We start from the raw sequence: 26990 nt of genomic DNA, 5'->3' as shown, positions 1-26990 counted from the left end.
TTACATGAAGTAAGTGTGGTGACAGAACCAAATGTTGGAGAGAACGTCAGTCAACGGACACTCTGAGATATATTGCCGGTGAGAAGCTAAATTACTATCGTCATCTTGGAAATGGCTCACATTATCCTGTAAAATTGAAATATGCAGATTTCTTATGATCAAGCCATTTGTCTTCTCGGTAACTATCCTAGAGAAGCTCTTTAATATGAATACCAGGGTTTGGGGCGCCTGGGTGGCTCAGTCAGTTGAGTGTCCGACTTCGGCCAAGGTCATGATCTCGTGGTTTGTGAATTCGAGCCCCGCGTCGGGCTCTGTGCTGACAGCTGGGAGCCTGGAGCCTGCTTTGGATTCTGTGTCTCCTCCTCTCTCTGCCCCTCCCCTGCTCCTGCTCTGTGTCTCTGTCTCTCAATAATAAATAAACGTTAAAAAAATTTTTAAAAAATATGAATGCCACAATTCATGTTGAAAAAAGTTCATGGTAGTGCTGTTTGGAAATTGTAAAAAAATAAAAATAAAAATTGGATACCAACCAAATATTTATGAACAAATGCAAAAATTAAGCGGTGACATTGTCATTAAATTCGATCGTGTGCCTCACAGAAAGTGAAGCTACCGGCATCAACATGCACAGATCACAGAAACACAGTGTTGAGTTAAACACAATTTTTGGCAACAGGACGTTAACATTTTTATAAATACAAGAGAAACAATTTTTGAAAGATATATGTAACAAAACTGTACATTAAGAAGTCAAGGCAATAATAAAGAACAAATCCAAGGTAATAGATACCTTCTACAGGTTAAACAAAATAGATGAGTGGATAGGACCGGGAAGCAGCACAGGCGTGCACGCAACAGAGGTGATAGAGTTCTAACTGTCACATATTTAGTGATATGTTTTCTCCCACATGCACATATGTTTATTTTTGTAGGTGTTAAATGCACCTTAAAAAGATAAGCTCTCACTCTATCCATTGCTTGATGGCAGTATCCTTAAACGAAAAAGGTCACATTCTGAAAAAAAGGCAAATGGACAGTGAAAATGTTTTTTTTTTAATTTGAGTCTTAAGAGTAATTGTACTAAACAGAAGAGACTCATAAATATGGAGGACAAACAGAGGGCTACTGGAGTGGGGTGTGGGAGGGGGGACGGGCTAAACGGGTAAGGGGCACTAAGGAATCTACTCCTGAAATCATTGTTGCCCCATATGCTAAGTAATTTGGATGTAAATTAAAAAAAAAAATAAACCCTTTATTAGGATTCCGCCAGATACATTATTTTCTCACTAAAAATAAATGAACAAAATCTGAAAAAAAAAAGTGTACTAATGCAAATTTGAAAGTGAGATGCAAAGTAAGACTTTATGTCTTACTTACAAGTAGGCAAAGATTTGAAAGAATGATCCCATTGTTATTCAGGCTGTATAGAGATGGTGAGAATGAAAATTGATATATCCTTTCTATGGAATAATTTTACAGGAAATGACAGGGGCCTTAAAATATTCATACTGACGGCTTCGCATTTTTGCTCCTGTGAATTTCTTTGCAAGAAGTAAATGTTTTAGTGTGCTCGGGGAAATAGGTATTAGCACAGATTTGTTTAATTAAAAAACAAAGAAACGGAAGGCAAACTTCCTCCGTAATAAGAGGTGATTGATTAAAGTAGAGAATGAAAATAAAAAGCAGACCTTTAAAATTTTGATGGAGAAACAAATATATTGACATGGGAAATGCTCAGTACAAAAGACAAGTTCCACAGCTAATAGAACGAAGTTTTCACTGTTAAGTATTCAGAATACTTAATATTCTTATTTTAGCAGAAATATATTGTACTTATTTCAGGGTTTAGGACAGAGACTGGGGAGTATAGTAATAGTTTTAAATTCTGGGTCATGGATTATCCAAAATGTTTTCTTCATCTTTATTCAGGGGGAATGCTCACCCCGATCACCTCGCTGCTCGGTGCTTGGCACATAGTAAACGTTCACTAAATGTTTGTTGTGTGAATGAGTGCGTTAAATGGTAGCTCATGGAATTAACTAGAAGAAAGGAGACTTTCCATTGTGCTAATTCAGTTGCATTTACTTGAAACAAATATCTTACCTACATCAGTATCCTTGTCTTTCAAGTGTCCCATTAACGGGGTGCTCAGGGGCGCCTGGGTGGCTCAGTCAGTTAGGCGTCCAACTTCGTTCGGCTCAGGTCATGATCTCACGGTTTGTGGGTTCGAGTCCTGCGTCGGGCTCTGTGCTGACAGCTCGGGTCCTGGAGCCTGCTTTGGATTCTGTGTCTCCCTCTCTCTCTCTGCTCCTTCCCCACTCATGCTGTCTCTCTGTCTCTCAAAAATAAAACATTAAAAAAAATTTTTTTAAATACAAGGAAAAAGGTGTTTGTGCCTGATTCCATTTCGTTTCCAAGGAATTAGCCCTTCAGAGGTCAGAGGGACATTTGCATTTTGGAATAGTAACTTTTGAGCTAAGTCCTGATTCCATAGTGGCAGAGACTCTGCAGTGGTAGGGTTTCCAAGGAGATAATTTGGAATAGGAAATTTGTTCTCTCAGCTTCTTCAAAGCCTGTCCCATAGGGTATCCACATACTTGACCTGTGCCCAAGGCCTCTTCTGTTTTAATAGACTTCAGGTGGATTATAAACGTTATTAGCATCACTTTGTAAAAAAAATCATAATTATCAATCTTTGAGAAACTGTTATCTTGTTTTTTCACAACAAATAGGTGAGTACTTTTTAGTTAACTCACTTATATCCTATTTTATTTGGGGAAAAAAATTTATGACAACTTACAAAAAAGTACATGTATAACTTCTAAAAATTAGAAAGAAGTATATTTAGGAATGAGAAAATAAACACAGTGAAACCTTGGTTTGCAAGCATAATTCATTCTAGAAACCTGCTTGTAATCCAAAGCACGTGTATATCAAAGCAAGTTTCATGAACCATTGGCTCATTGGTGATCATGTGAGGTTTGGCCTGACATACCCCCGGTATTGTGAGACATCGCTCGCTTATCAAGTTCGAATTGATTAGAAACATTTGCTTGTTTGGGGGAACACTCGCAGAACAGGTTACTCGCAACCCAAGTTTTCGCTGTATTAGAAAAATGAGTTGAAACCAACTTGAGGCCAGTGCATTAAAATGCATTGTCTGAGATAGATAATAAGTGTTGCCCGGACGTCCTGAAAGCCTGTCCCACGACGAAGAAGGTCCATGCAGCCCTAGAGTTGATAGGGTTCCTAAAATGGAAGTGGCCCAGCTCTCAGGAGAAGCGCAAGTGAAGCACACCCCAACCATACAGTAAGTCCAACTCTGTTTATATGTTTGCGTTTTTAATAACATCCCTCGTTGTGGGCCAAATTAATCATTCCGCAGCTCAGTCAGAGAAAGCAGGTCCCTGCGGGGGTCCCAAACAATGTCTCCAGGTACATAGCTCTCTCACCATCGGAACTCAATCCAAAAATAAATATTAGCATGTCAAGATAAATAAATGGTCTTCATAGCCTTCAGGCACTTCTCCATGAAAACCATTTCCCTCAGCCAAGGATTTTTGTGAGCATTTGAAGAGCCATGAATTTGGGGTTATACTCCCTTGACAAGGACTGAGAAGCCAAAGGCCAGCCCCCCACCCCCAACAGGGTTTTCGCTCACAGCACAGTTTTGAATCCGAGCCAAAGGGCACCAGATATGGAAAATGTAGAGCAGTGTATTTAAAAGCATAGACCTTAGAGTCCGAAAAACCTCCGTGTGACCCAGCTGTGTGTCCCTTGGATAAATCAGCTTACCGCTCCCTGTCCTCTTGGCATTGCTCTGCCCAAATCTTATCTGCCTGGAATGTAGGGCCAGCATGAGGACAGCGAGAAAGAAGGCTCGAAGTGCCCTGCACAGAGCTTCTGCTAAACCCAATGTATACCTTAGTCTGGGATATTTATAGGGAGGCAGGGAGTTGTGAGGAAGGGGGGAATGCGAAACCCTCCAAGAGAAAGTGGGAGTGGAAAGTCGTATGTGGAGTGAAGACTCTTTCTCCTGGAGGGACAGCTACCTCAGCAGAAGCCACTGGACTCAAGGACGCATTTTCCTCAACTTGGGTTCGTTTTCTTTGGACGCTGGAAGGAATCGTCAGTGAATGCATTCACATGCCCCCTCGCCCTCCCCACCCAGCCCCAGCCCCCAGACACACTCTTCCAAGACTGATGGGAGGAGACTGTTGATGTTTCCAAATGTTGAAGCTGCCTTTTGTGTGGTCATTAAGGTCCCGATTTGTGCACTAGTGTGCGGTTGTTTTTATTTTGGGGGGAAATCTGAAGTATTCCCTAAGCGTCTTGTGGACTTGCATTACAGAGCACAGCAGGAGATAATTTAACTGGCAAGTTCTCTCTGAGGTCACCGTGTGCCACATTTTTTTTTCACGGAAAGCTTCAACTGCTCAACTAAAGAATGTGTTTCTTTAACAGGCAAATGAAAAAGCGACTGCTGGGTGATTCCTTGAGGTATGCTTAATTAATTCCAATCTATTAATGACGGCAATTTTCTAGTTTCAGATGATAAATGGCAGCCCTTCCTAAAAGGCATCTCGAAGAGAAAGGATCTTCTCCCCACCCCCAGATTTTTTTTTTTCTTTGTCCTTGGCTACTTCTGTCGCTTGCTGCTCAGAGTGAGCTCACGTCAGTAATAGTCATAAATGATTTACAAAAGTAATTCCTGTCTAATCACTTGGGACTTGGAGGTTTTATGATGTTGCCAGATGTGCCATCAAAAAAAAAAAAAAATCATCCGGTTCAGAAACTTGTGATAAATCGAGTCAGAATCCATTAATTCCCTGAAGGCAACTGGTTGGTTTGCATGGATTTGTGTCGGGGCCTCGCCCATCTTCATCGGCTTCTCTTTATCCTTCTGTTCAAGTGTGTAGAAGACAACAAAGAATTCTGTAAACACAAAGTTACTAAGGAACGGTTAGCGTTTATTAAAGACCCTAGCACAACTTTTATGTTTGTCTCATGTGTTAAGAGGACATTTTAGTCCAATGAAAGGGGTGGGAAGGGAAAGTGTGAAAAGCCCCAGATGATCCCAGTTCTCGCATAGACTCTGTCTGTCTGTCACTCACTCACAGTGCCGGTGCCAACATTGCATAAATACTCAGTTGTTGCTTCTAATACTCTCCCCTTTTTTTGAAAGTTCCCCGCAGAATTCTTCTTTACTTCCTCTGAACCCTCACCGTATGAGCTTTCTGTCTCTAATAAAGAATTTTGGCTATTGCACCTTATAAGGGTTTAGTGGTTTAAACATTTTCCCGTCTCGTAAAATTGTCATCTTGTTGAGGGTGAAGCCCACGTTTTCTCCAACTTCACTTTGGATGATGTCTTTTCTTTCATTAGGAAGAGTCTAACTAATTTTGGTGAATGAAGGAAAGAATCCCAAAATGGATGACTGTGAATTTTCATCCCAAAACACATAGTGGGGGGGGGGGGGGGGGGAGGGTGGTGGAAGGGGTGGACAAATGGAAAGATCCATACCGAGCTTTTTAAACCACTTTGTTGGACTGCATACAAATAACTAAGGAAGCTGAGCAATAGAAGACTTTAAATCAGCTTATATCGTCTACCCGAGGACCAAAAATGGTACCTTCCCAACCAGGAATTCTGTATTCCTAAATTACAATCTCTCGGTGGAGATTAAATGATCTGTAATCCAGTGTAACAAGGCACAGTAGTGCACTTTGATGACAACTCTCTGGGGGAAAAGTTCCCCATGTCATCTCTGATTACAAATTCAAGGAATCCTGTGAATTTGCTGATGTATAGGTTTCCCTTTAATGTAAATGCAGGCAAGGAAGGGGGCAGGCAATGTGGAGTCCTTTAGGATAATAGACAAGTGTTGACATAATTCCGAATCCTAGCAGTTATTCTGGAAGTGCTTATTTAAACAGCTTTTCCGAATTGCCCCAGTGATGAGAGTTTTGAGTGTTCAGAATCTAACATTTGCATAATTCTTCATCTTTGGCTCTTCTCAGACGTAAAGGTAGTATTTTTGCCCAATGACTTCATAAATATCACAGTAGGAATCAGAAACCTTTTTGAGGGGCGCCTGGGTGGCGCAGTCGGTTAAGTGTCCGACTTCAGCCAGGTCACGATCTCGCGGTCCGTGAGTTCGAGCCCCGCGTCGGGCTCTGGGCTGATGGCTCAGAGCCTGGAGCCTGTTTCCGATTCTGTGTCTCCCTCTCTCTCTGCCCCTCCCCTGTTCATGCTCTGTCTCTCTCTGTTCCAAAAAATAAATAAACGTTGAAAAAAAAAATTTAAAAAAAAAAAAAAAAAAAAAGAAACCTTTTTGATATGATTCTTGAAGTGCAACTAAATAACCTCGCATAGTTTAACAATTTATAGATCAAACAGAGGGAAGCACTCTAGCCTCTTGGGGCCCCTCATAAGCTAATGATTCTCCAGATTTCCTGCTACCCTTTTGAAAGATTTGATTGGTAGAAATCAATGTAATTGTTTTAAAACTATTAGTCAATCCTGTTGGGGAGTTAGCTCTGTTTTCAAGGACTAAATTTACAATGATACTTAGACATTGACCACTACAACTTAGATGATTTTCTCGTATTAACTATTAGATAGTCTCACCTATAATTTCTTTTAATGCCTGTGTTTACCGAATAGAAATAGCTCGTAAATGTCCCAGCATTGAGACATCAGAATGTATCAGAGTGTAATCTATCTAAAGTAGAACTCTAGAAAATTAAACTATGTTTTTCTCACTTGTCTATTGGTCTTGGTCCATATGCACAAAAGGTTTTATATCATTGTAGTCATGGAGCAAAGTCAGTTTTTAATTATGGTTCTCTTTTTCTTTCCATTACAAATGCCTGCTCTTAAAAAAAAAAAAATTAAAAAAAAAAAAAAAGGGGGCGCCTGGGTGGCGCAGTCGGTTAAGCGTCCGACTTCAGCCAGGTCACGATCTCGCGGTCCAGGAGTTCGAGCCCCGCGTCAGGCTCTGGGCTGATGACTCAGAGCCTGGAGCCTGTTTCTGATTCTGTGTCTCCCTCTCTCTCTGCCCCTCCCCCGTTCATGCTTTGTCTCTCTCTGTCCGAAAAATAAATAAACGTTGAAAAAAAAAATTAAAAAAAAAAAACAAATGCCTGCTCTTGCTGATTACCCTGTCGAATGTTGTTCAGGATATTGCTAACTGTATTCCACAATTGTGTCTTTATGAGCCATGCCAGGGGTAAGAGCTTTTCTGTTTTCTATAGCGCAAACATCACGTTTCTAGTGAGGGGGAAAAAAAAATTATCTCATGGTCACGGAGGATCATTTGGCGATCACCTCTCCTTTTTGGCATGGCTTCCTGGAAGGCTTAGAGTCACCTTTGTAGTTCGCTTTAAATACAGGATTAATGGTGAACATTTTCCAGACTTGCCTCCCTTTGTGCATTACATTTTTCTCTGTCTCATCCAGCTCTCCTCTCTTCAACCAGTTTTTGGTTTTGTTCCAGTTTGTTTTCTGTATATCATATAAAGCACTTAAAATCTCTGTATAGAAATTTTCCTTGTATTATTTTAATATATGCTTCATAATTATTTTAGTTTCTGTGTGATAGTTTATGGGACAGAGGCAAATTATTTTATGCATCTTTGGCGCTTAAGTGGTCTCTTTGTTTGTTTTGGGTTGTTGTTGTTTTAACTGATGCAGAAAATAACTTTCACATCCAAGTTTTTTCTTAGGTCCATTTGTAAAAATTATTTTCTTCGGGTAAATTTTCAAGACTGAAATGGCTCATTCAAAAGTTTTCCTCTGACAACCAACCTCAACCTAACTTTGCCCTTTTTTGAAGGTAGGGAAGAGGATTAATCCATGGTAAATCTGCGTTTACAGATGGGCTAAAGGATGTAGTTATTGCCGAAAATTTACTCCTTATAGGAAGTAATTGAAACTTCATGTTCCAGTCTGCTCAGTGAATATATCACTTCTGTGCAGAAATAGGCCAAAGTAAATCTGGGCTTCACAAGTCTCAACATAATCTAAAATCTTCCTTGCTTAATGGAAAAGAAACTACTGAAAATAAAATAAATTTACTGAGTAAAATATTACATAGACACTGATTTTTAATATGCCTATAATAGGAATTAAAACCTTTGTGGGGGGGGGGGGGGGTGCCTGGGTGGCTCAGTTGGTTGGGCATCTGACTCTTGATTTCAGCTCAAGTCATGATCCCAGGGTTGCGGGATTGAGCGAGCTCCACATCAGGCTCTGTGCTGAGCATAGAGCCTGCCCGAGGTATTCATTCATTTTCTCTCTCTCTCTCTCTCTCTCTCTCTCTCTCTCTCCCCCCTCCCTCCCTCCCTCCCTCCCTCCCCCCCCCCCCCCCGCCCCTCACCTGCTCAAGCATTATCTCTCTCACACTCTCTCTCATTTGAAAAAAAGTATAGATATATAGGTAGGTAGGTAGATATTTATATGTATTTATTATATATTTATTATATACTTATATGTTTATATATTTATCTCTATACATGAATGAAACCGATTCAGCCCCTTATGAAACTTACTTTCTGAAAAGAGGCTCTTAATGAATGTTGCTTCAGGCCACACAGATGGAAAAACAAAATGCAAAACTTCATTCACCATATTGCCAAATAAACATGCAAAAGGAAACTTGAGTGACAGGGATGGGACTCAAGTGGTAGCTAACATTCCAAGCAATTGAAAGGCATTGTGTCACTTGTTCTATCAAACCACCCCTTTTGATCTTGACCATTTTGGCTTAGTTGTATGTCTTTCTCTTCCACTGATCCCACCTTCCTCCAAACCTGTGATTTTACATGTTGTCTAAACCACAGAAAATCCATTTCTTGTGGAATGGAAGCCAACCTCCCTTGGGTGTTTAGATACCTCAAAGATTGTTCCAGTGTAGAAAGAAGTCTTCCAGAAATTAATTTCAAAGCAAAAAATAAATCTGTTAGCACTGGAGTGAAAGGAACATGAAAACATTAAGACCCTAAAAAGTTCAGAAATCACTTCTCTGTTCCATTAAACTGCAATCAGATTGTGCTTTTTATTGTTTTATATGTTTCAATTAACTCAATTGTAATTGCTTGTCAGCATTTCATTCTAAGCAATAAATTTGTCATAAAAAAGAGTAGAAATAATCAAATTTCATTGTTCATCATTTTCGTGTTTGTTCCTCCTATCTGTTCCTGCTACTTCGGAATACATTCTTTTGCTAGCAGCTGTTGTGATATGTTTTATAGGGAGATGTTTCAACAATTTTCTTTCTAATTTTCTTTCAGTTATACATGTAGATATTGCTTTTCAGAGTAAGAAAGGAAATGATCAGATGGGAAAGGAAAAAGGGAAATGGAGAATGGATAAAACATGGGCAATGCCTGCCTTTTATATATTTATATGTCATTGACACACTACTTTATAGTAGTAAATATATATATTTATTTACTTTTTATTTATTTTTTATTTACTTATTACTTTATTTATTTATTATTTACTTTTTATTTATATAGTAGTAAATATATATATATATTTAAAAAATATATCAATATTTGAACTTATTTATGTGATAAACCAGCTAGTAAAATGATTATTTAGCTCTGTAATTTAAATAAAAATATTTGTGAATGAAGATTAGACCGCAGGATATTGTTGATATCGGCAGACCCCAGTATCAAATCGTCGCAGTGTTTTCTCTGGCCCAGAACTCTTTGAATTCTCCTCTCCTGACTGTCCTCTGACTTCTCATTAAGACATGCTTGAAAGAGAGTGGTGGAAAAGGATGCTCATTTATACTAAAGGGCAGGTGACCAATATGATTTACTATCTTAAACATCCCACAGAGATTTTAACAGAAATACAGATTTTGACTGAAAATATTAAAATGTGACTCAAAAAACGCATAGTTGGCATCAGTCAGTATCTGGAAGGCAAGGGATATTTCTTGATACAAAAGATCTTTATGGTGCCACTGAAATTATATCACACAAACTGTGGCCTGTCGTTCTTGATAGAATTCCTTTTCTAAATATTTTTCACCTGCAGATATTTATTTCTTACAAGTGTACTATCTCCTTATCAATGCAAGCCTTAATCTTGAAATTATGTTACTTGAAAATACATTGTATCTTAAATGCCTAATTTCTTTTTTTTTTCCAACGTTTTTATTTATTTTTGGGACAGAGAGAGACAGAGCATGAACGGGGGAGGGGCAGAGAGAGAGGGAGACACAGAATCGGAAACAGGCTCCAGGCTCTGAGCCATCAGCCCAGAGCCCGACGCGGGGCTCGAACTCCCGGACCGCGAGATCGTGACCTTAAAATGCCTAATTTCTGATACTGTGATTTGTAAAACATTTTTTTCTAGCTATTCATGGGCTAAAGAAATAGATTTTTAATGTCATTGGACTTGCCTGGTAAGTTCAGTAGTCACATACTAAAATAATATTTCTTAATATGACTAAAAGAAAAAAGACTTGTGGCATTAGCTTGGTTATCTCTAATATCATATTTGGTTTCTGCATTCATTCCAGATAAATCCATCAAATTCCATTCCCATTGCTCTTCCTTTCATCTCTACTGAATTTCCAAGCATTTTCTTAACACCTTGTAAAGTTCATGGAGTTTAAAATGCTTTTTATAGAACAAAGGTACATTAAAAACTTGATAGTGAATGTCAGTTCAGTGAATTGTGTTTTACCATTGACTTATTGTGAAATTAGTTACATTTTCAGAATGGAAACTAAAGGGGGAGGTGCTAAATCAGAGTTAAAATTACATGTAGAAGTATTGTGAATCTAATCACATATTTAAGAGAAAACCAGGGGCGCCTGGGTGGCGCAGTCAGTTAAGCGTCCGACTTCAGCCAGGTCACGATCTCACGGTCTGTGAGTTCGAGCCCCGCGTCAGGCTCTGGGCTGATGGCTCGGAGCCTGGAGCCTGTTTCCGATTCTGTGTCTCCCTCTCTCTGCCCCTCCCCCATTCATGCTCTGTCTCTCTCTGTCCCAAAAATAAATAAACGTTGAAAAAAAAATTTTTTTTAAAGAGAAAACCAGGGGCACCTGGATGTCTCAGTTGATTAAGTGTCTGACTTCCGCTCAGGTCATGATCCCACAGTTCACGGGCTCAAGCCCCGCATTAGGCTCTGTGCGGACAGCTCAGAGCTTGGAGCCTGCTTTGGATTCTGTCTCCCTCTCTCTCTGCCCCTCCCCTGCTCATGATCTCTCTCTCTCTCTCTCAAAAATAAATAAACATTAAAAGAAGTTTTTTTAAATAAATAGAAAACCATAATGATCTCATAAAAGACTGGTAGTAATATGATATAAAAATATAAACAACTTCCATAAAATACCCAAAGATATATCGGAAGTATATGCAGTCTGTTATTTCCTAGAATCAGTGCATTCAGTGTTTGTGACTCTATTTTAAATCAATTATTTGGTTAGTGAACTAATGCAAACAAGGCTTTTGGGCAGTTTTATGGTTACGTTTCCTTTCTTCTGTTTGCTTCAAGTCATTTAAGAACTGTTCATCACGGTCATGGTCAGCATCTACCTGTCGAGTAAGTTGTCAGGTGTACCGTTAATAGAATTTCACATTTCCACAATCTCTTATATCTGTAGGTGAAATGTTCTCCTTAGTGCTTGCCTTTTAAGTGGGACATTCTTATGCCTTGCTATTATTATATCACTCAAGGGGAGCTTTGAGCAGGCCAGGAAAGAAAGGACGAAAAAAAAAAAAATTCCAGATGCATCTGTCAGTTTCTTAGTTTGGCTTCCCTTAGAAACAGACTGAGACAAAGATTTGAGTGCAAGTAATTATATTAGGTGGAGTTAAATTAGGGGAGTGGAGGAGCAGACTAGAAAGAGAAGGAAGCCAAGGACGTATGTATTATCATGCAAATTACCACGTGCTGGCACTTAACCCCTCCGGAGGACTCTGGGAGACCCTGTAGAATCTGCGTCTTTGAATGACCCCCTGCCCCCCCACCCCCACCCCAGGTGCAGGCAGCTTGCTTCTTTACCCAGCATCCACTGACTGAGGTTGTCAGGTAGAGGCTTCATTGCCCAGCGTCTCCTGTTCCCACAGGCACAGTGGAAATGGACCCTGGTGGCCAGAGGATGCCCTCTCACAAAGAGATGCAGTTACTGGGGGTTGCAATGCTCTGGCCAGCTTCCCACCCCCAGTGACAGCGTCTGCTGAAGTAGTTATGAATTCCTGGCCACTTAGCCTTTTGATCATCAGAGAAATATCACACTGTCATCTCCCTGTAAAATCAAGGAGTCACCACAAATATTTTAAAAACAGCATGGGTGCTACCTACCCAAAGATACTACCCAGAGATCTACCTACCTACCCTAGAAAAGATGCCTTGTCTAGTGTATCAAATTGCCCCAATATCTATATACTATAGATGCTAATATCATAGCTAAATGTTTGCCCGACTCCACTTTACCAGCCTTGGAAATAAACCATCTCGGATGACCCCCATCCCTGGTTCTGTTTGCCCATGAAGTAAAAGACCGCCCCCCGGAATTTAAATTCCTGGTGGCCTTTCTTTATTGTAATTTTAAAGCTTCTCCAAGGGAACTTTCTAAAGAGGGAATCTCTGTTGCTCACTCGAGTTTTTACTCCTAAATCGTTCAGGTCACATTTGAACATTCAGGTAAAAATGTATGAATTGCTGATGTGTTACGTTGAATATTTTGCTGGTTGGTCCGAGAATAATGAGGTCGTTTGCCTGGGGATATAGCTTCAACTCAGGTCTACTAAGTATGTTTTTTTTTATTTTGAGCCTTAACTGCAGAAATCTCTAGGGGTCATCCCCTGTGCCCATCTAGAAAATTCTTCTTTCTGGGCTTCACGTGCATTTCAGGAACCATTTCAAGAGAAGTGGATTACCATGTTAATAGTGTTTGGACACAGCAATGACACAAACCAAAGTTATGTTGGGATTCACTGTAGATTAGAGGTGCCCTCATTATTCAGTTCTTCTTCTTGAAGAAAATATGTCAGGGTGAGTTCTGCCACGGTGCCAGTGTGCTCTTACAGATCCCCAGTCATGCTTGATAGCTTCCGGGAAATTTCCCAAACCCTGGCTTTACTTTTCCTCACCGACATTTCAAGCTCCCCTGGACTGATGACTACCCTGAGTGGTGGAAACCATTTTTAGTGATTTTGCAGTAGTGGGTCCCAGGCATGTGGCATGGGGACCGTTCTTGAGCCCAGCTCTCCTCAACCACGTAAAAGTGGGTGGATCACAAGGAATTCCTTGAAAGGAAGGGATTTGCCCCTGACAGCTTCCTTTTCCTGCTTGTTTCATTCTTTGAGTCCCAGAATCATGAGACTAAGATGAGAAGGAACTTTGAAAATACATTCTCAAGTTTTAAATGCCCTTATCCTAGAGATGAGAACCTTGAGATTGCCCAAGGAAACACAGCAGATCTGGGACACATTTCCTCTTTCCTGGTTCAATATTCTTACATAGTCCACGAAATACTTACCAAAACACATAGAAAAAACCAACTATTCATTTTAATAAGTGTTGATAAGTAGTAAAATTACAAAACAAAAATACAAATGCCAATATTCCTTTTATTGCTTGCTTCATTTTTTTTCCTGTACTGCTAAAACCTTTTAATATACCAGATCATGTACTTATTTATTTTGTTTCTCTGCCTCTGCTAGAATGAAAACTCCACAAGAGTAAGGATTTTTGCCTGTTTTATTCCCTGACGGTATTCCAATCACTTAGCACAGCATCAAGGTGCTCAGCAAATACTTGTTGAATGAGCGAATGTATGCAAACCAGACTCTTCATGGGGATAGTATATCTTACTGCTTTGAATTAAATCCTAAGGATCAGAAGGTATCTGTTTCTATCAGAAGAAGCTAATTTTAGAATAGGAGGAATTTCCTATTTTAATACTCTGAAAACTTGAATTATTAGGTATCAGAATAAATTCCCTTTGGATCATGATTCATCAAAAGCTCATCCACATAATGACATCAAATACTGATTGCTAAGCTTTATTCCAGGGACTCTGTTGGATTTCTGCTGTTGATTTTCTTTTTTTTTTTTTTTTTATTTTTTTAATGTTTATTTATTTTTGACAGAGAGAGAGAGACACAGAGCATGAGGAGGGGAGGGGTAGAGAGAGAGGGAGACACAGAATCTGAAGCAGGCTCCAGGCTCTGAGCTGTCAGCACAGAGCCTGACGCGGGGCTCGAACTCATAAACCGCGAGATCATGACCCACGCCGAAGCCTGATGCTCAACTGACTGAGCCACCCAGGTGCCCTCTGCTGTTGATTTTTTAGGCAAGTTATTTGCTCTCTTTTGAGATTTCTTCTCTCGATTTCAAAATTCTGGAGGGTTGCCTGGGTGGCTCAGTCGGTTAATCGTCCAATTCTCAATTTCGGCTCAGGTCATAATGTCACAGTTCGTGAGATCAAGCCCCGAGTCAGGCTCTGTCCTGATGACAAGGAGCCTGCTTGGGATTCCCTCTCCCTCTCTCTCTGCCCCCCCCCCGCCTCTAAATAAAGAAAAATAACATAAAATAAAATAAAAATGCTACCAATAAGGCCTACCTTAGGAGCTCCCCCTGCCCCCTGACCACCCAGTCCAGGGTGCAGTCTGATCCTAAACATCAGTACCACTCTTTTTTTGTTTTTGTTTATCCTATAATCACCGTGCTCTACATTGGATCCCCGGACTTCTTATCTTATAACGAGAAATCTATATCTCTTGACCACATTCACCCATTTCACGCACTTGACTCCCACATGCCCTGCATCTGGAGTTGCCCTGAAACCACCAATCTGCTCTTGGTGTTTCTGGGGGTTTAAGATTCCACCTATGAGGGAGATCATATAGTGTTGTCTCTCTCTGATTTATTCCACTTAGCATAACGCCCTGAGTCCATCCATGTTGTCTTAAAGGGCAGGATGCCCTTTTATTTTATGTCTAAATAATATTCATGTGCGTGTGCGTTTACATTTTCTTTCTCCATTCATCCGTTCGCTAAGGTCGTGTCCGTGTCTCAGCTTTGGTAAATAATGATCCGGTGAACGTGGGGTGCAGGTATCTTTTTGAGATAGTGATCACGTTTCCTTTGTGTAAATACCCGGAAGTTGAATTGTTGGATTATATGGTCATTCCTTTTTAAATTTTTTGAGGAAGCTTCATAGTTCCATAGCGGATGCACCATTTTACACGAACATTGCATGAGGGTGCCCTTTTCTCTATCTGCTTGCCGATACTTGTTATTTCTTGTCTTTTTGATAATAGCCATTCTAAGAGATGCGAGCTGTCTCTGGAGTTTTGATTTGCATTTCCCCGATGATTAATGACGTTGACCACCTTTTCATGTCCCTGTTGTCTTCTTTGGAGGGACGTTTCTTTCAGGTCCTCTGCCCATTTTTTAATTGAGTTTTTTAATTGCTTGAGTTGTTTCAATAGGTTTTGGAAATGAGTCCCTTTTCCGATGCATGATTTGCAGATATTTTCTCCCATTCTATGAGTCACCTTTCTGTTTTGTTGGTGGTTTTTCTTGATGCCAGTAGCCGCATTCTCTGGAGATACATAACTGTCTCCTGTTTTGTTTTGCTCTTTTTTCTTAGGAAAAAGACAAGATGTCCACTGCACCATCCATTTAACCCAGCCCTCTGACCTGACATCTTTATCTTCTTTTCCTCATTTGTTTTCCAGAAGAACTGTATTTCCTTTCCTAAACAAAGCAGTGAGATCACACTGAACCCTTCATATTTGGCTGCCAATTCCCCAACCTGCTGAATTTGTACCTTTTCTTAACCAGCAAGGGAAAGTGACCTGGACAGAGAGCCAGCGACCCTCCTGGGAAGCACCCGACTGCTTCATTATCCTTGGAGTTCATGAAAAGGTCTTTCCTCTTATCAAGGAACTCTTCACTTAATAAAGTGTCCCACACAGAATACATAAGCAGCAAAGTACCCTGAGTTCAGTCTAGTGTTTGAAAACAAACATGAATCACTGCTCCCTGTGTTGAGATGAGGGCTTTAAGTCAAAAGGAAAACAGAAGGCTAAGGACGCGTCACCTATTCTCACGGTCATTGTGACAAGTAGCCACAAATATATGTGAGTCCACAGGCCAGTTGAGTCCCCACTTGGCTTCACGTTTCTGTGTATCGCAGCCACTTGACCCCTTCATCAGTCAGCTGGCATTCCGTTTGCAGGCAGCAGAGTCAGGTTAGTTATGCAAAGACTGCTGGAGAGCAGAAAAAGTTACTGACCTCTCCCTTTGTTGCTGCTTCCGGCTCACGATTACCTCATTTAACTTCTCTGTCTAAAAGCGTGAGCACCTTCTTAGGCGCACATTCATTGTGGGTGCGCGTTGAAGATACTCTGACGTTTATTCCTAACAGACATGCGTGCAGTTGTGGTCATGAGGACCTGTAATCCTAGGCTGATCGCACACGTCGTGGCCATACAGTCATGATTCAGGCACAGATTGGCCAGGGTCCATGTCGTAAAGTCACAGATTGGCCAGGGTCCATGTCATAACAGACGGTGGGTAAACCATAGGATGCCTTTGCTTTGTAAGAACTGAAAAAGGAAACAGTCCGGTGGGAGGCACACCCCCAGTTGCATGGGTCGGAGAGGGCCTCTAAGGCCCTCTACAGAACCCCCTTAACTGGACACCTCCCCTCCTAGTGGGAGCAACACGCACAACTGTGCAGGATGGACCTGGGTTTTTCCTTCTCCATCCCTAGCTGTGTTCCTCACCACATCACTTGGGAAATCTAAAAACAAAGTTCACAGACATACATTGCGATCCTATTCAAAACAAATTCAAAAGGCACTGAGAACAGCCTCTCCCTCCCTTGTGTTTGGAAGAAGGTTAGTTTGTCCTCAGAATGCATTTGGATCTTATGTGCTCATTTGCCCTGTGGCGTAACTAAAAATACTGCCAGGAAGCTCTCCCCTGCCACCCTACTACATTCAACTTTGATGTCAAAGTTGGAAAAGAGAAACTCTGTCATACATAAGGTAATTTGATAATCCGATTTATGGTACGTCACCAGAGTCAACATCCTACTGAAATTTACCCATGAATTGTTCCCAGGTATCTCTTACCAACATTTCCCTGCAGGGCTGCTGCTACTTTTAGAGATGAAGTTTCAGGATAGGCTCCATAACTTCTCAGGTTATCAGTTTGGGCCAGATGATAATAGCATTTGATACTAGCCAGCAGATAAGATTTGGGAAATAAGAAGGCTGCGGCTGGAGTCTCAGTTGCAGCGCACACACTCTAAGTTGATTCCAGAAATGATGGCCATCACACTTTTCCTCTTTCAGATCCAACACACCCAGCGCAGTGCTAGGCACAGAGAATAATCACATGTGCAGGTTAGCAGAGTTCTCTAGACCAAGGGCTGGCAAATTACAGCTGCAGGCCAAGTCTACACTGCATCCCGCTTTTTGAAAACAAGATTTGGGGGAACACAGCCTTGCCCATTGGCTTACGTATGGTCTGTGACTGCTTTCACGCTACAGAGTCAGAAGTTGCAGAAGGACCTCCTCTGACTCCCAAAGCATGACATATTTTTTTCTCTGACCCTTGATAGAAAAACAGTTTGCAGAATGGAATCTTGCCATTTGCAACTCCGCGGATGGAACTGGACGGTACTACGCTAAGTGCAATTGGTCAGAGAAAGACAAAAATCATGTGGCTTCACTCATATGAGGGCTTTAAGACACAGGACAGATGAATACAAGGGAAGGGAAGCAAAAATAATAAAAAGAAGACGGAGAGGGACAAAACAGAAGAGGCTCATAAATATGGAGAACAAACTGACGGGAGGGGTTGTGGGAGGGGGGATGGGCTAAATGGGTAAGGGGCACTAAGGAATCTACTCCTGAAATCAGTGTTGCACTAGATGCTAACTAATTTGGATGTAAATTTTAAAAAATTAAAAATTAAGAAAAACAGTTTGCAGGCTCCTGCTCTGGATCTGCCACATAAAAGTCTACTCAGTAAACAGTTTTTTAATGTTAACATGAATTCAGTTTCTGACCCCGGGCCCGAATTAACTGTGTGACTTTGGGTGTGTTTCCTTTCCGCATTACAGTTTCCTCATCTTGTTAAAATGAAGATAACTGTACCTATATGATGGAGCTGTGAGGATTAATTTATTAGTAAATGTAAAGCGCCCAGAGCCACACCTGGGACATAGCAAGCACTCGAAACATTAGCTTTTATTCATCAGATCCATTGGTTTTATTGGTCCTGAGGATACGGCCCTATTACCAAGGACCAAGACCTGTTCGAGGCATTTGATAATATTTTACTTCCGTGTGACAAGAACATGAAACAGGACAAGATCCTAAAAAGTACCTGACAACAGAGCCAGTGCAGCCGAGGGAAGGAATTTTTATAAGCTTTCTTGGTTAGCATACATTTGGGCCATTTCTACAACAACATGACAAATATTTTCTGAATGTATATCATCACTGTGCCTTGGTGATTAATGACAAAAGCAGCAGAAGGCATGGTGCTCTGCATATACTTATATTTTGTAATATATTGCAGAAGCCATTGTGGTCTGGTGGAAATTTATTAATGATGATCCATAGCACATAGGAGAAGATGTATGGATTTTACTGTAGCGTGAGAACTGAAGCATCAAGAGAGAAAATAGCAACCTGGCTCATCTTCCCATGGTTCATACATGAAATCTGAAATCTGAGTGTATATGTTGTCCTTTCAACCAAGTGTCGGCCATCTTTTTCTGTAAAGAACCAGATAGTAAGTATTTTTGGCTTCGGGTATCATGTGGGTCTCTGCCACAGTTATTTAAACTGCTGTCGTCACACAAAAGCAGTTATGAACTATACGTAAATGAAGTACCGTGGATGTGTTCCAATAAAACTTTATTTATAAAAACAGGCAGTTGATAAATAAAAACGACAGCTGCCCCCAGAGCCCATGGTTTTCACACCCATGATTTTAAACAATGACAAGTCAAATTTTATTTTTTCTTTCTCTTTTCTCTCTTCTATCATACTCCCTTGTGTATACGACCTGTTTCCCCCAGTCAGATAGTCTCATTTGCAAGGAATATAAGGTCTGCCCGAAGGAAAAGAGGCCTATTGTGCTATTTACATTTCAATTTGTTTTGTTAAGTATTTCTGTGCATTTGAGGTCCTGGGGAGGATGAGTATTTCTGTTTTCTTCTACTAAGTTGAAATGAGATCGTCAAACATGAATGGACCAAGAGGCAGTAGTGGGCTGAGGCTAAAACACTTATATCAACTCCATTCCTTAGTCTATATTTTGAGAATGGAACTGAAAGGAGAATGGGTAAATTGCCTAACACAGAAATTAATTCAATAATATAGACTATCTATGCCCAACTGAGCACCAATAACTCTAGCAACTTGCTATTTAATACTGTGTTATATACAGGAATATGTATTTTTTGAATGACTTGAGATATCTTTGGCATAAAGAAACTTCATGTCTATAAGGTATACAACTTGATGTTTTATTTATACACATGCATTATGAAAAGAGCACAAGCTAAGTGACTTACATCACCTCTCCATAGTTGTGTGTGTGTGTGTGTGTGTGTGTGTGTGTGTGTGTGTGATGAGATTTAACGTAAAACGCGTCCTCTTAGAAGATCCCAAGTATACAATCCAATATTAGTAACTATTATTGTCATGCTACACATTCTATCTACAAGATTTATTCACCCCAAGTAACTGAACCTTTGTACCCTTTGACCAACATTTCCCTGACCTCTCAGCCCTTGGCAACCAACATTTACTGCTCTGCTTTTATGAGTTCACCTTGTTGAGATTCCACCTAGAAGTGAATCTGTGGTGTCTCTGTGTCTGGCTTATTTCACTTGCTGTAATGTCCTCCAGGCTTAGCCTTGTCATTGGAAATGGCAGGATTTTCTTTTTTAAGGCTGAATAGTATTACTGTATATGTGTGTTGTGTGTATTTATATACCACTTTTTAAATCTGTTCATCCATTTATGGGCATTTAGGTTGTTTCCATGTATAGGCTATGGTCAACAATGCTACTGTAAATGTGGCAGTGCAGTTATTTACTTGAGATACCAGAACTGTCTGAGATATTTCCAAGGAAATGAGTATCTTGTTAAATATGAGACCATGTACCATCCATAGCATCATGTTACTAAATCTTCATGTCATCTATCAAATTATATCTTAATCTCGTGCTATTTTCATGACTGTGCCAATCATTCTGTTTACTGGATTTTTATGAATCTGGAAGAAAACAATCTATATTAAAACCTCTGATTATCAGCTTGAAGTCCACATGACCTAAAAGATGAAAGCACTTTCACTAAGGAAACTCCAGGTAGAGCTATATGTAGTGAAATCTTAATTACCAGAGATCATTTACTTGGGAACCCAAACTAGGGCACAGAAAGGAAGTAAGGGATGTCCCCGAGCATCATGGCAGCTTATGCTCTCCTTTTTGGCTCATCAGCCAACCTCTCAGGCTTTCCTCAGGGTCCACATAGTTGAATTTAAATAGAATTCTTTGCTCTTTTTCTTCTTCTTTTCACAACTTTTTATTTTTAACTTTTTATGGAAGTGTGATACATACACAGGGAAGTATGTGTATCATAAGTAAACCGTTCAATGAACTCGCAGTACCGGCTCATAAACCAGGTCACCAGAGCACCCTGGAGCCTCTTTTCTTCCCTCTTCCATCACTGCCCCCAGCAGTCTCAGTGCCCTTCTCCTAACAGCATGAATTTGTGTGGCCTGTTCTTGTACTTGACCTGCTACAGTCACACGGTCTGGGCCCTTTTGTGCCTGGCATCTTTGACTCAATGTGTTGGTGAGATCATGCCTATTGGCCCTTGTAGCTTTTCTTTCTTTTTCATTTCCGTATGGTATTCCATTGTACGTGAGTTCACCATAGTTTATTTATATATTTGATTGACGATGGGCCTCTGGGAAGTTTCCAGTCTGTAACCATTGCCAATATGGCTGCTGTGAGCTTCCTAGTATGTCTTTCGGTGACCACTTATGCACATGGCCACTGAGTATAGTCCTCTCTCTCTCTCTCTCTCTCTCTCTCCCCCCAAGTGACACTGCGGAGTCATGACATATGAATATGCTCAGCCTTTAGTCCTTTTTACGAAGCACTTGCCTAAAGCTCACAGCCATTTTTAAATAGATTAGAAGTCAGTCCTGCTACAGGCAGTCCTGTGACTGGCAACAGTGAGAGCTGGAGTAACATTTAAGAGTGCTTGGAACAGGGGCTATTGAGCATAGGAGCATCGCTATACTGTGGCAGAGCCGTGGGTATTTGGTTTTAACTGTGTCGACCTTGACTCACCAAGAATGTCAAACCATGGTCAATCGCTTCTATTTGAAATGGCAAGAAAGGACACCTTCGATAACGTAACCATCATTTTTAAAATCTCCACTCTTACACTGATCGATGTCGTTTCTTGAAAAAGTCGTTTATGCAGCCCCTCATTGTCTGGAACGATCCACTCTTTCTCTGATGAGTAAATCAATGAATTCTGTGGTATATTTCTAAACTTTTGCCTTATTAGAACCTAGTTACACTAATAAAACCTGTGACCGGGTAGTAAGCCAGAAGAGTCAACTCACCAAAATTGTGCATATAGAGTGTTTGGTACATTTCTGTGAAGTTGCAATATTTCTATTATAATTTCATAGTCCGAACAGATGACCTTGATCTATGGACATTTTAAGGTCTCCAAGCACAGCAGCAATTCAAAAGTTTGGGACTCTCAACTCTGGCGTGAAAGTGTGTGCCATGACTTCAAGGAAGAAGTTCTTCAGTGGGGTCCCATCCTTGGCTTTGCTTTCTTGCTCTGCATTGGCAGAGCTCTTGATGACTTCAAAGAGAGAGCCTCTAGCCAGGTATAAGAAGTGCTCCTGCAAGCATTAGAGTGGGGTGAGCGAATGGGCTGGGTGTGAGTTTTCTTCCCCGGTAGGAATTCTTGCTAATGGGGAGCATCTTGCTAACCCAGAGGAGTATTAGTGTTAGAGTATGTATGTCAACTACATGTAGGGAGACTGTATCTGAGGCAATGGGGTGCAGTGACTTCTTTTTCATTTAAAATAATGTCTAAGTAGATATGAATTAAAATATAAACATAAGCTATAAGTGTTTGTGTAAGTCTTACATATTTTTCCACATTGAATTCACATGACTGCAAAAGAAGTCTCCCTGCTGAAGAATCCTGGGCACTTTGACAGGATGTCCTAAAATGCACTTGAAAGGACTTGAGACCTTGAGTGGGTCTGGCACAAATTACATGCTTTCCAAGGAGATTATAAGATTCAAAGTTCCCATGTTTTGTGCTCCTGACTATGGGCCAGGTTCTTTCTGAATATCATTTCTTATCTTGAAAGTAACCCAAGGGGCGCCTGGGTGGCGCAGTCGGTTAAGCGTCCGACTTCAGCCAGGTCACGATCTCGCGGTCAGTGAGTTCGAGCCCCGCGTCGGGCTCTGGGCTGATGGCTCCGAGCCTGGAGCCTGTTTCCGATTCTGTGTCTCCCTCTCTCTCTGCCCCTCCCCCGTTCATGCTCTGTCTCTCTCTGTCCCAAAAATAAATAAACGTTGAAAAAAAAATTAAAAAAAAAAGAAAGTAACCCTGAAAGGATAACATTGTTGTTCCCAATTTACATATGCAAAAACCGAGGCTAAGCCACTTTCCCAGGGCCATGTAGTTAACAAGTATCAGAGGTATGTCCTTCACCAATTCCCGTTCCATTATCCCACCCTTTTTTTTAATGTTTATTGAGCGCAAGCTGGGCAGGGTCAGAGAGAGAGAGGAAGACAGAGAATCCCAAGTATGTTTTGCGCTCTCAATGCAGAGCCAGACGCTAGGCTCATCTCATGAAATCACGAGTCTGACACTGGGGCCCCTTTGTGGTTCAGTCGGTTAGGCGTCAGACTCTGGATTTTGGCTCAGGTCATGATCTCATGGTTTGTGAGTTCGAGCCCTGCATCAGGCTCCATACTGGCAGTGCAAAGCCTACTTGGGATTCTTTCTCCCTCTCTATCTGCCCCTCTCCCACTCAAGCTCTCTCTGTCTCTCTCTCTCTCTCTCTCTCGCTCTCTCTCAAATAAATAAATAAAAGCTATATGTAAAAAAAGAGAGAGACACTTAAGTGACTGAACCACCCAAGCACCCCCCATTATCCCGCTCTTAAATGGGGGGATTTCAAAGGCTGTTTCTGAGGGTGCGTATAAACTACAATGACCACAATGGGAATGACTCAGGAAGAAGGTGGTTAGAACACGTGAACCGTGAATACCAAATGGGAAATCTGAAAAGGAACAACAAAAAAAGCACCTATCAAATGGGCTGATGGATTTCAGCCACATGTGTCAAGATGCCAGGCAGGGGTTGTCATTCGCAGCTGCACACGGAATCACCCAGGGCCCAGAGTCCAGTGCCCCAAGTTTCTGTTTGGTTTGGGGTGAAGCCCCTCCGTGGTGTATTTGAAACGCTGCCCAGGTGACTGTCCTCAGCCAGGGTTGAGAGCCACGGACTGCAATGAAATGCCCTTGTAGACTAAGCAATTAGATCTAAATCATGAACGTAACTTTGTAAAGAAAGCATGAAAAGGAGAGCATGTACGTGAAAGGGTTTGACAAACTGCAAACTGTTCTACATATGGCACTTTAATGGAGAGATAAATGGCAAACATAATTTATGAAAGTAATAGGACACCTGGTCCATGGTGGCGAGGGGGAGGGAGAGACAAGGCATGTTGTAGGCTACCAAGGATAGAGATTTCTTTAGGCGATGATTTGAAGCCAGGCTTTCCTGGTGACTGGCCTATCACGGTCCTTCTGGCCCTCAGGCTATGGGAAGGAAACATGGGGTGAAGAGAGGCCATTGGTACCTCGGGGTGGAAAATACTGGACCGCCTGCGTCTTGGGGTCTACAGGGCCAGGAGCGTTCCCTGGACTCGTCTACAAATGGAGAAGCTCCATGATGGAAGAAAGTAACTCCTGACATTGGGGTATGAATCTCCCGTATTTGCTAAACCAAACTGGAAGTGACAATTGATAAAAGGGACAGAACCTTAGAATTTTCATTTAGGTAAGTCAAGGTCTTGTCTTTGTTTTTGTCTTGTTTTTTAATGTTTATTTTGAGAGAGGGCGAGAGAGCTCGTGCATGGGAGCAAGAGAGAAGCAGAGAGAGAGGGAGAGAGAGAATCTGAAGTAGACTCTGCCAGCACAGAGCCCAGCACCGGAAACCACGAGATCATGACCTGAGCCGAAGTCAGACTCTCAACCGACCGAGCCATCCAGGCACCCCAATAAGTCGGGTGTTAAAAGGAATTCTCCTCAGAGGTGCATTTTACGCTTGAGGACACGGCCTCACTCTTTGAGAGCCTAGAGCCCTGAACTACCCCTTGAAAACGTGATCTGGAAGCAAGTCAGAGAGTACCAGTCTCTCTCTCGGTCCCTCCCTACCCTCCTGTCTCCCTGTCCCAGTCTCTCTCTCTCTCTCTGTGTCTCTCTCACACACACAGCTGTACGTAAAGAGTAATCAAAGTAACAAAACCACGTAGCATAGTTATTAAAAGTGGATACCCTTATGACCACCACCCATGGAACGAGCTAGACTTCGCCACATAACACAGGAGCCCTCTACCTGCCCCTTTCTAAACACCCCCACGTCCAAGAGGAACCACTATCCTAACTTTGATGGTAATCAACTTTATACTTTAAAAATATATATTTCTGTCACCCAAATGTACATCCCCAGACACCAGAGTTAATACTGGTTTTTATTTTCTAACTGTTCCTTCACATCTCTCTTAATCTCTAGTTTTGCCCCTTCATTTCTTGTTTACTCCCTTACAGTGTATTTGCTGAAGGAGCCAAGTCCTCCGTGCACAGTGTGGCTCGGCCTGGATTTTTGCCGGTTATGTTCCCACCATGTGGTTTAACACCTTTCTTTGGCCTCTGCGCTCCCTGCCAATCGGTCGGTGCATCTAAGGGGTTAATCACATTCGCCTTTGTTGTGTTTGGAGGAAGCGAGTGGGTGAGGTGTGTTCATCAAGAGGTCCCTGCGATCTAATTTTCTCTTTTTGTCTTGGAACTAGCCATTGATTCTCCACGCTTAAATCCTTCCTTGGTTAGGAGTAAGTGGTGATACTGCAGTCGTGTCGTTATCATTCTTCATTTGTTTGTTGAAATATTTCTGTGCAGAGAAACTTCCTCTCATCTCGTGTTTGCTTATCTGGTGGTGCATTGTGTAGAAAAAAACAGGCTAAGTGCTTGACTATTTGATTTTTATATACCGGTGTTCACAATAAGGAGTCGGATCCCCCACATCGTCCCCAAAACAAACCAATTAATTTCTTTTTATCATTAAGAACTCATGAATGTAAACATACATGACTTGTTTCAGTCTATCACGGTTATGATTTGTAGTCTCATTAGGAGTCTGCCTTCCGGGCTGCAAAAGGGCTAAAACTATGCCTGTGCGGTCATTCCTGCAGGGATGGGAGGAGGAGACAAACAGGGCCTGAAGTTTTCTCCCCCTCCTTTCTGACCCCTGAATGTCCTCGGACCTAGGGAAGGAAGGTGGCCGGGTCACCGAGAGGAGACCTGGGCGTGAATCTCAGCTCTGTCTCCTCTCAGCTGTGTGACCTTGTTTCCCTCCCGAAGCCCGAGACTCTCTTTCCTCTTCTGTAAAAGTGAGCGGAACAACGCTTGCCTGAGCTTTCTGGAACAATTGAGAATGTGCACAAAGCACCGGGCCCAGTGTCCAACAGGTGGTAGGGTTGGGATACAAATTCCTTCTCTTTCCTTACCTCTGAAAAGCACAGCTCTGGGGGTACCGTCGGTCTGAGGGCAGAGACCCAGCTGGGGCCAAGTTTGTAAGAAATGGAAGTGGGGTGCCTGGGTGGCTCAGTCGGTTGAGCGCCCAATTTCAGCTCAGGTCGTGATCTCACGGTTTGTGGGTTCGAGCCCCACGTTGGACTCTGTGCTGACAGCTCAGAGCCTGGAGCTTGCTTCGGAGTCTTTGTCTCTCTCTCTCTCTCTCTCTCTCTGCCTCTCCCCTGCTTGTGCTCTCTCTCTCTCTCTCTCTCTCTCAAGAATAAATGAACAAGCAACAAAAAGAGAAAACAATTTTAAGAAATAGAAGCACGTGAATAACGGGGCCATCTCTTTGGAACCTGTTGTTCAAAGATTTAAAGAAATTTTTTATTATTGCCATTCGATAAAATTGATTTTTACTTCCTGTGTTTTCTGAGGAAAGTTAACTGGTAGTTCCTAGAAGCCTTTTACTCTAACACAAGCCAGCCTCTCTGACTTTTGAACGGGCTGATCTGAGCTACAGTGCTGTGGGCTCCCCAGGCAGCCGAGGGACACCCTGGCGTGTGTGTATTTGGAAGGACTCCAGCTTGCAGGGAGGGTCGTTTTCTCTGGCTGCATTTCAGAAGCACCGTGACAGTCATCAGCCTTGCACTCCCTCTCTCCCCCTCCCAACATACACACACACACACACACACACACACACACACACACACCCCACCACCGCCACCACCACCACCACTTAGGTTGCTTTTTGTTTCCCCCTAAGGCCCTTTTAAATGCCCAGTGTGCTGCTCTACATTTTCCCAAGTTATTCCTTTTCATTTGTGAGACCATATCATCATAAAATATAAACACGCTTAGAAATTGCCATTTATTTCCAAAGAAAAAGAACTTCTGTCTGGGAAAGCTGTAACTAAAACCAGATGCGCGTAGGTACATCCCAACCAGTGGTTTACCCAGCCTGGACGACCCCTACCCAGTAGAAAAGGAGGGTTCTGGGGCATTCTGCCACAGTAATATAAAACTTTATCAACACATAGATGTTTTTTCATGAGAGAAGCAGGAAGTCGTTTGCTAAGGTCTTATGTTTCTGTAGGGTTTGAGTGTATCAATGCAGAGATGTTCAAGT

Source organism: Prionailurus viverrinus, chromosome C2 (assembly GCF_022837055.1).
Source record: "Prionailurus viverrinus isolate Anna chromosome C2, UM_Priviv_1.0, whole genome shotgun sequence".
Classification (NCBI taxonomy): Eukaryota; Metazoa; Chordata; class Mammalia; order Carnivora; family Felidae; genus Prionailurus; species Prionailurus viverrinus.
This window is presented reverse-complemented; position numbering follows the sequence as displayed.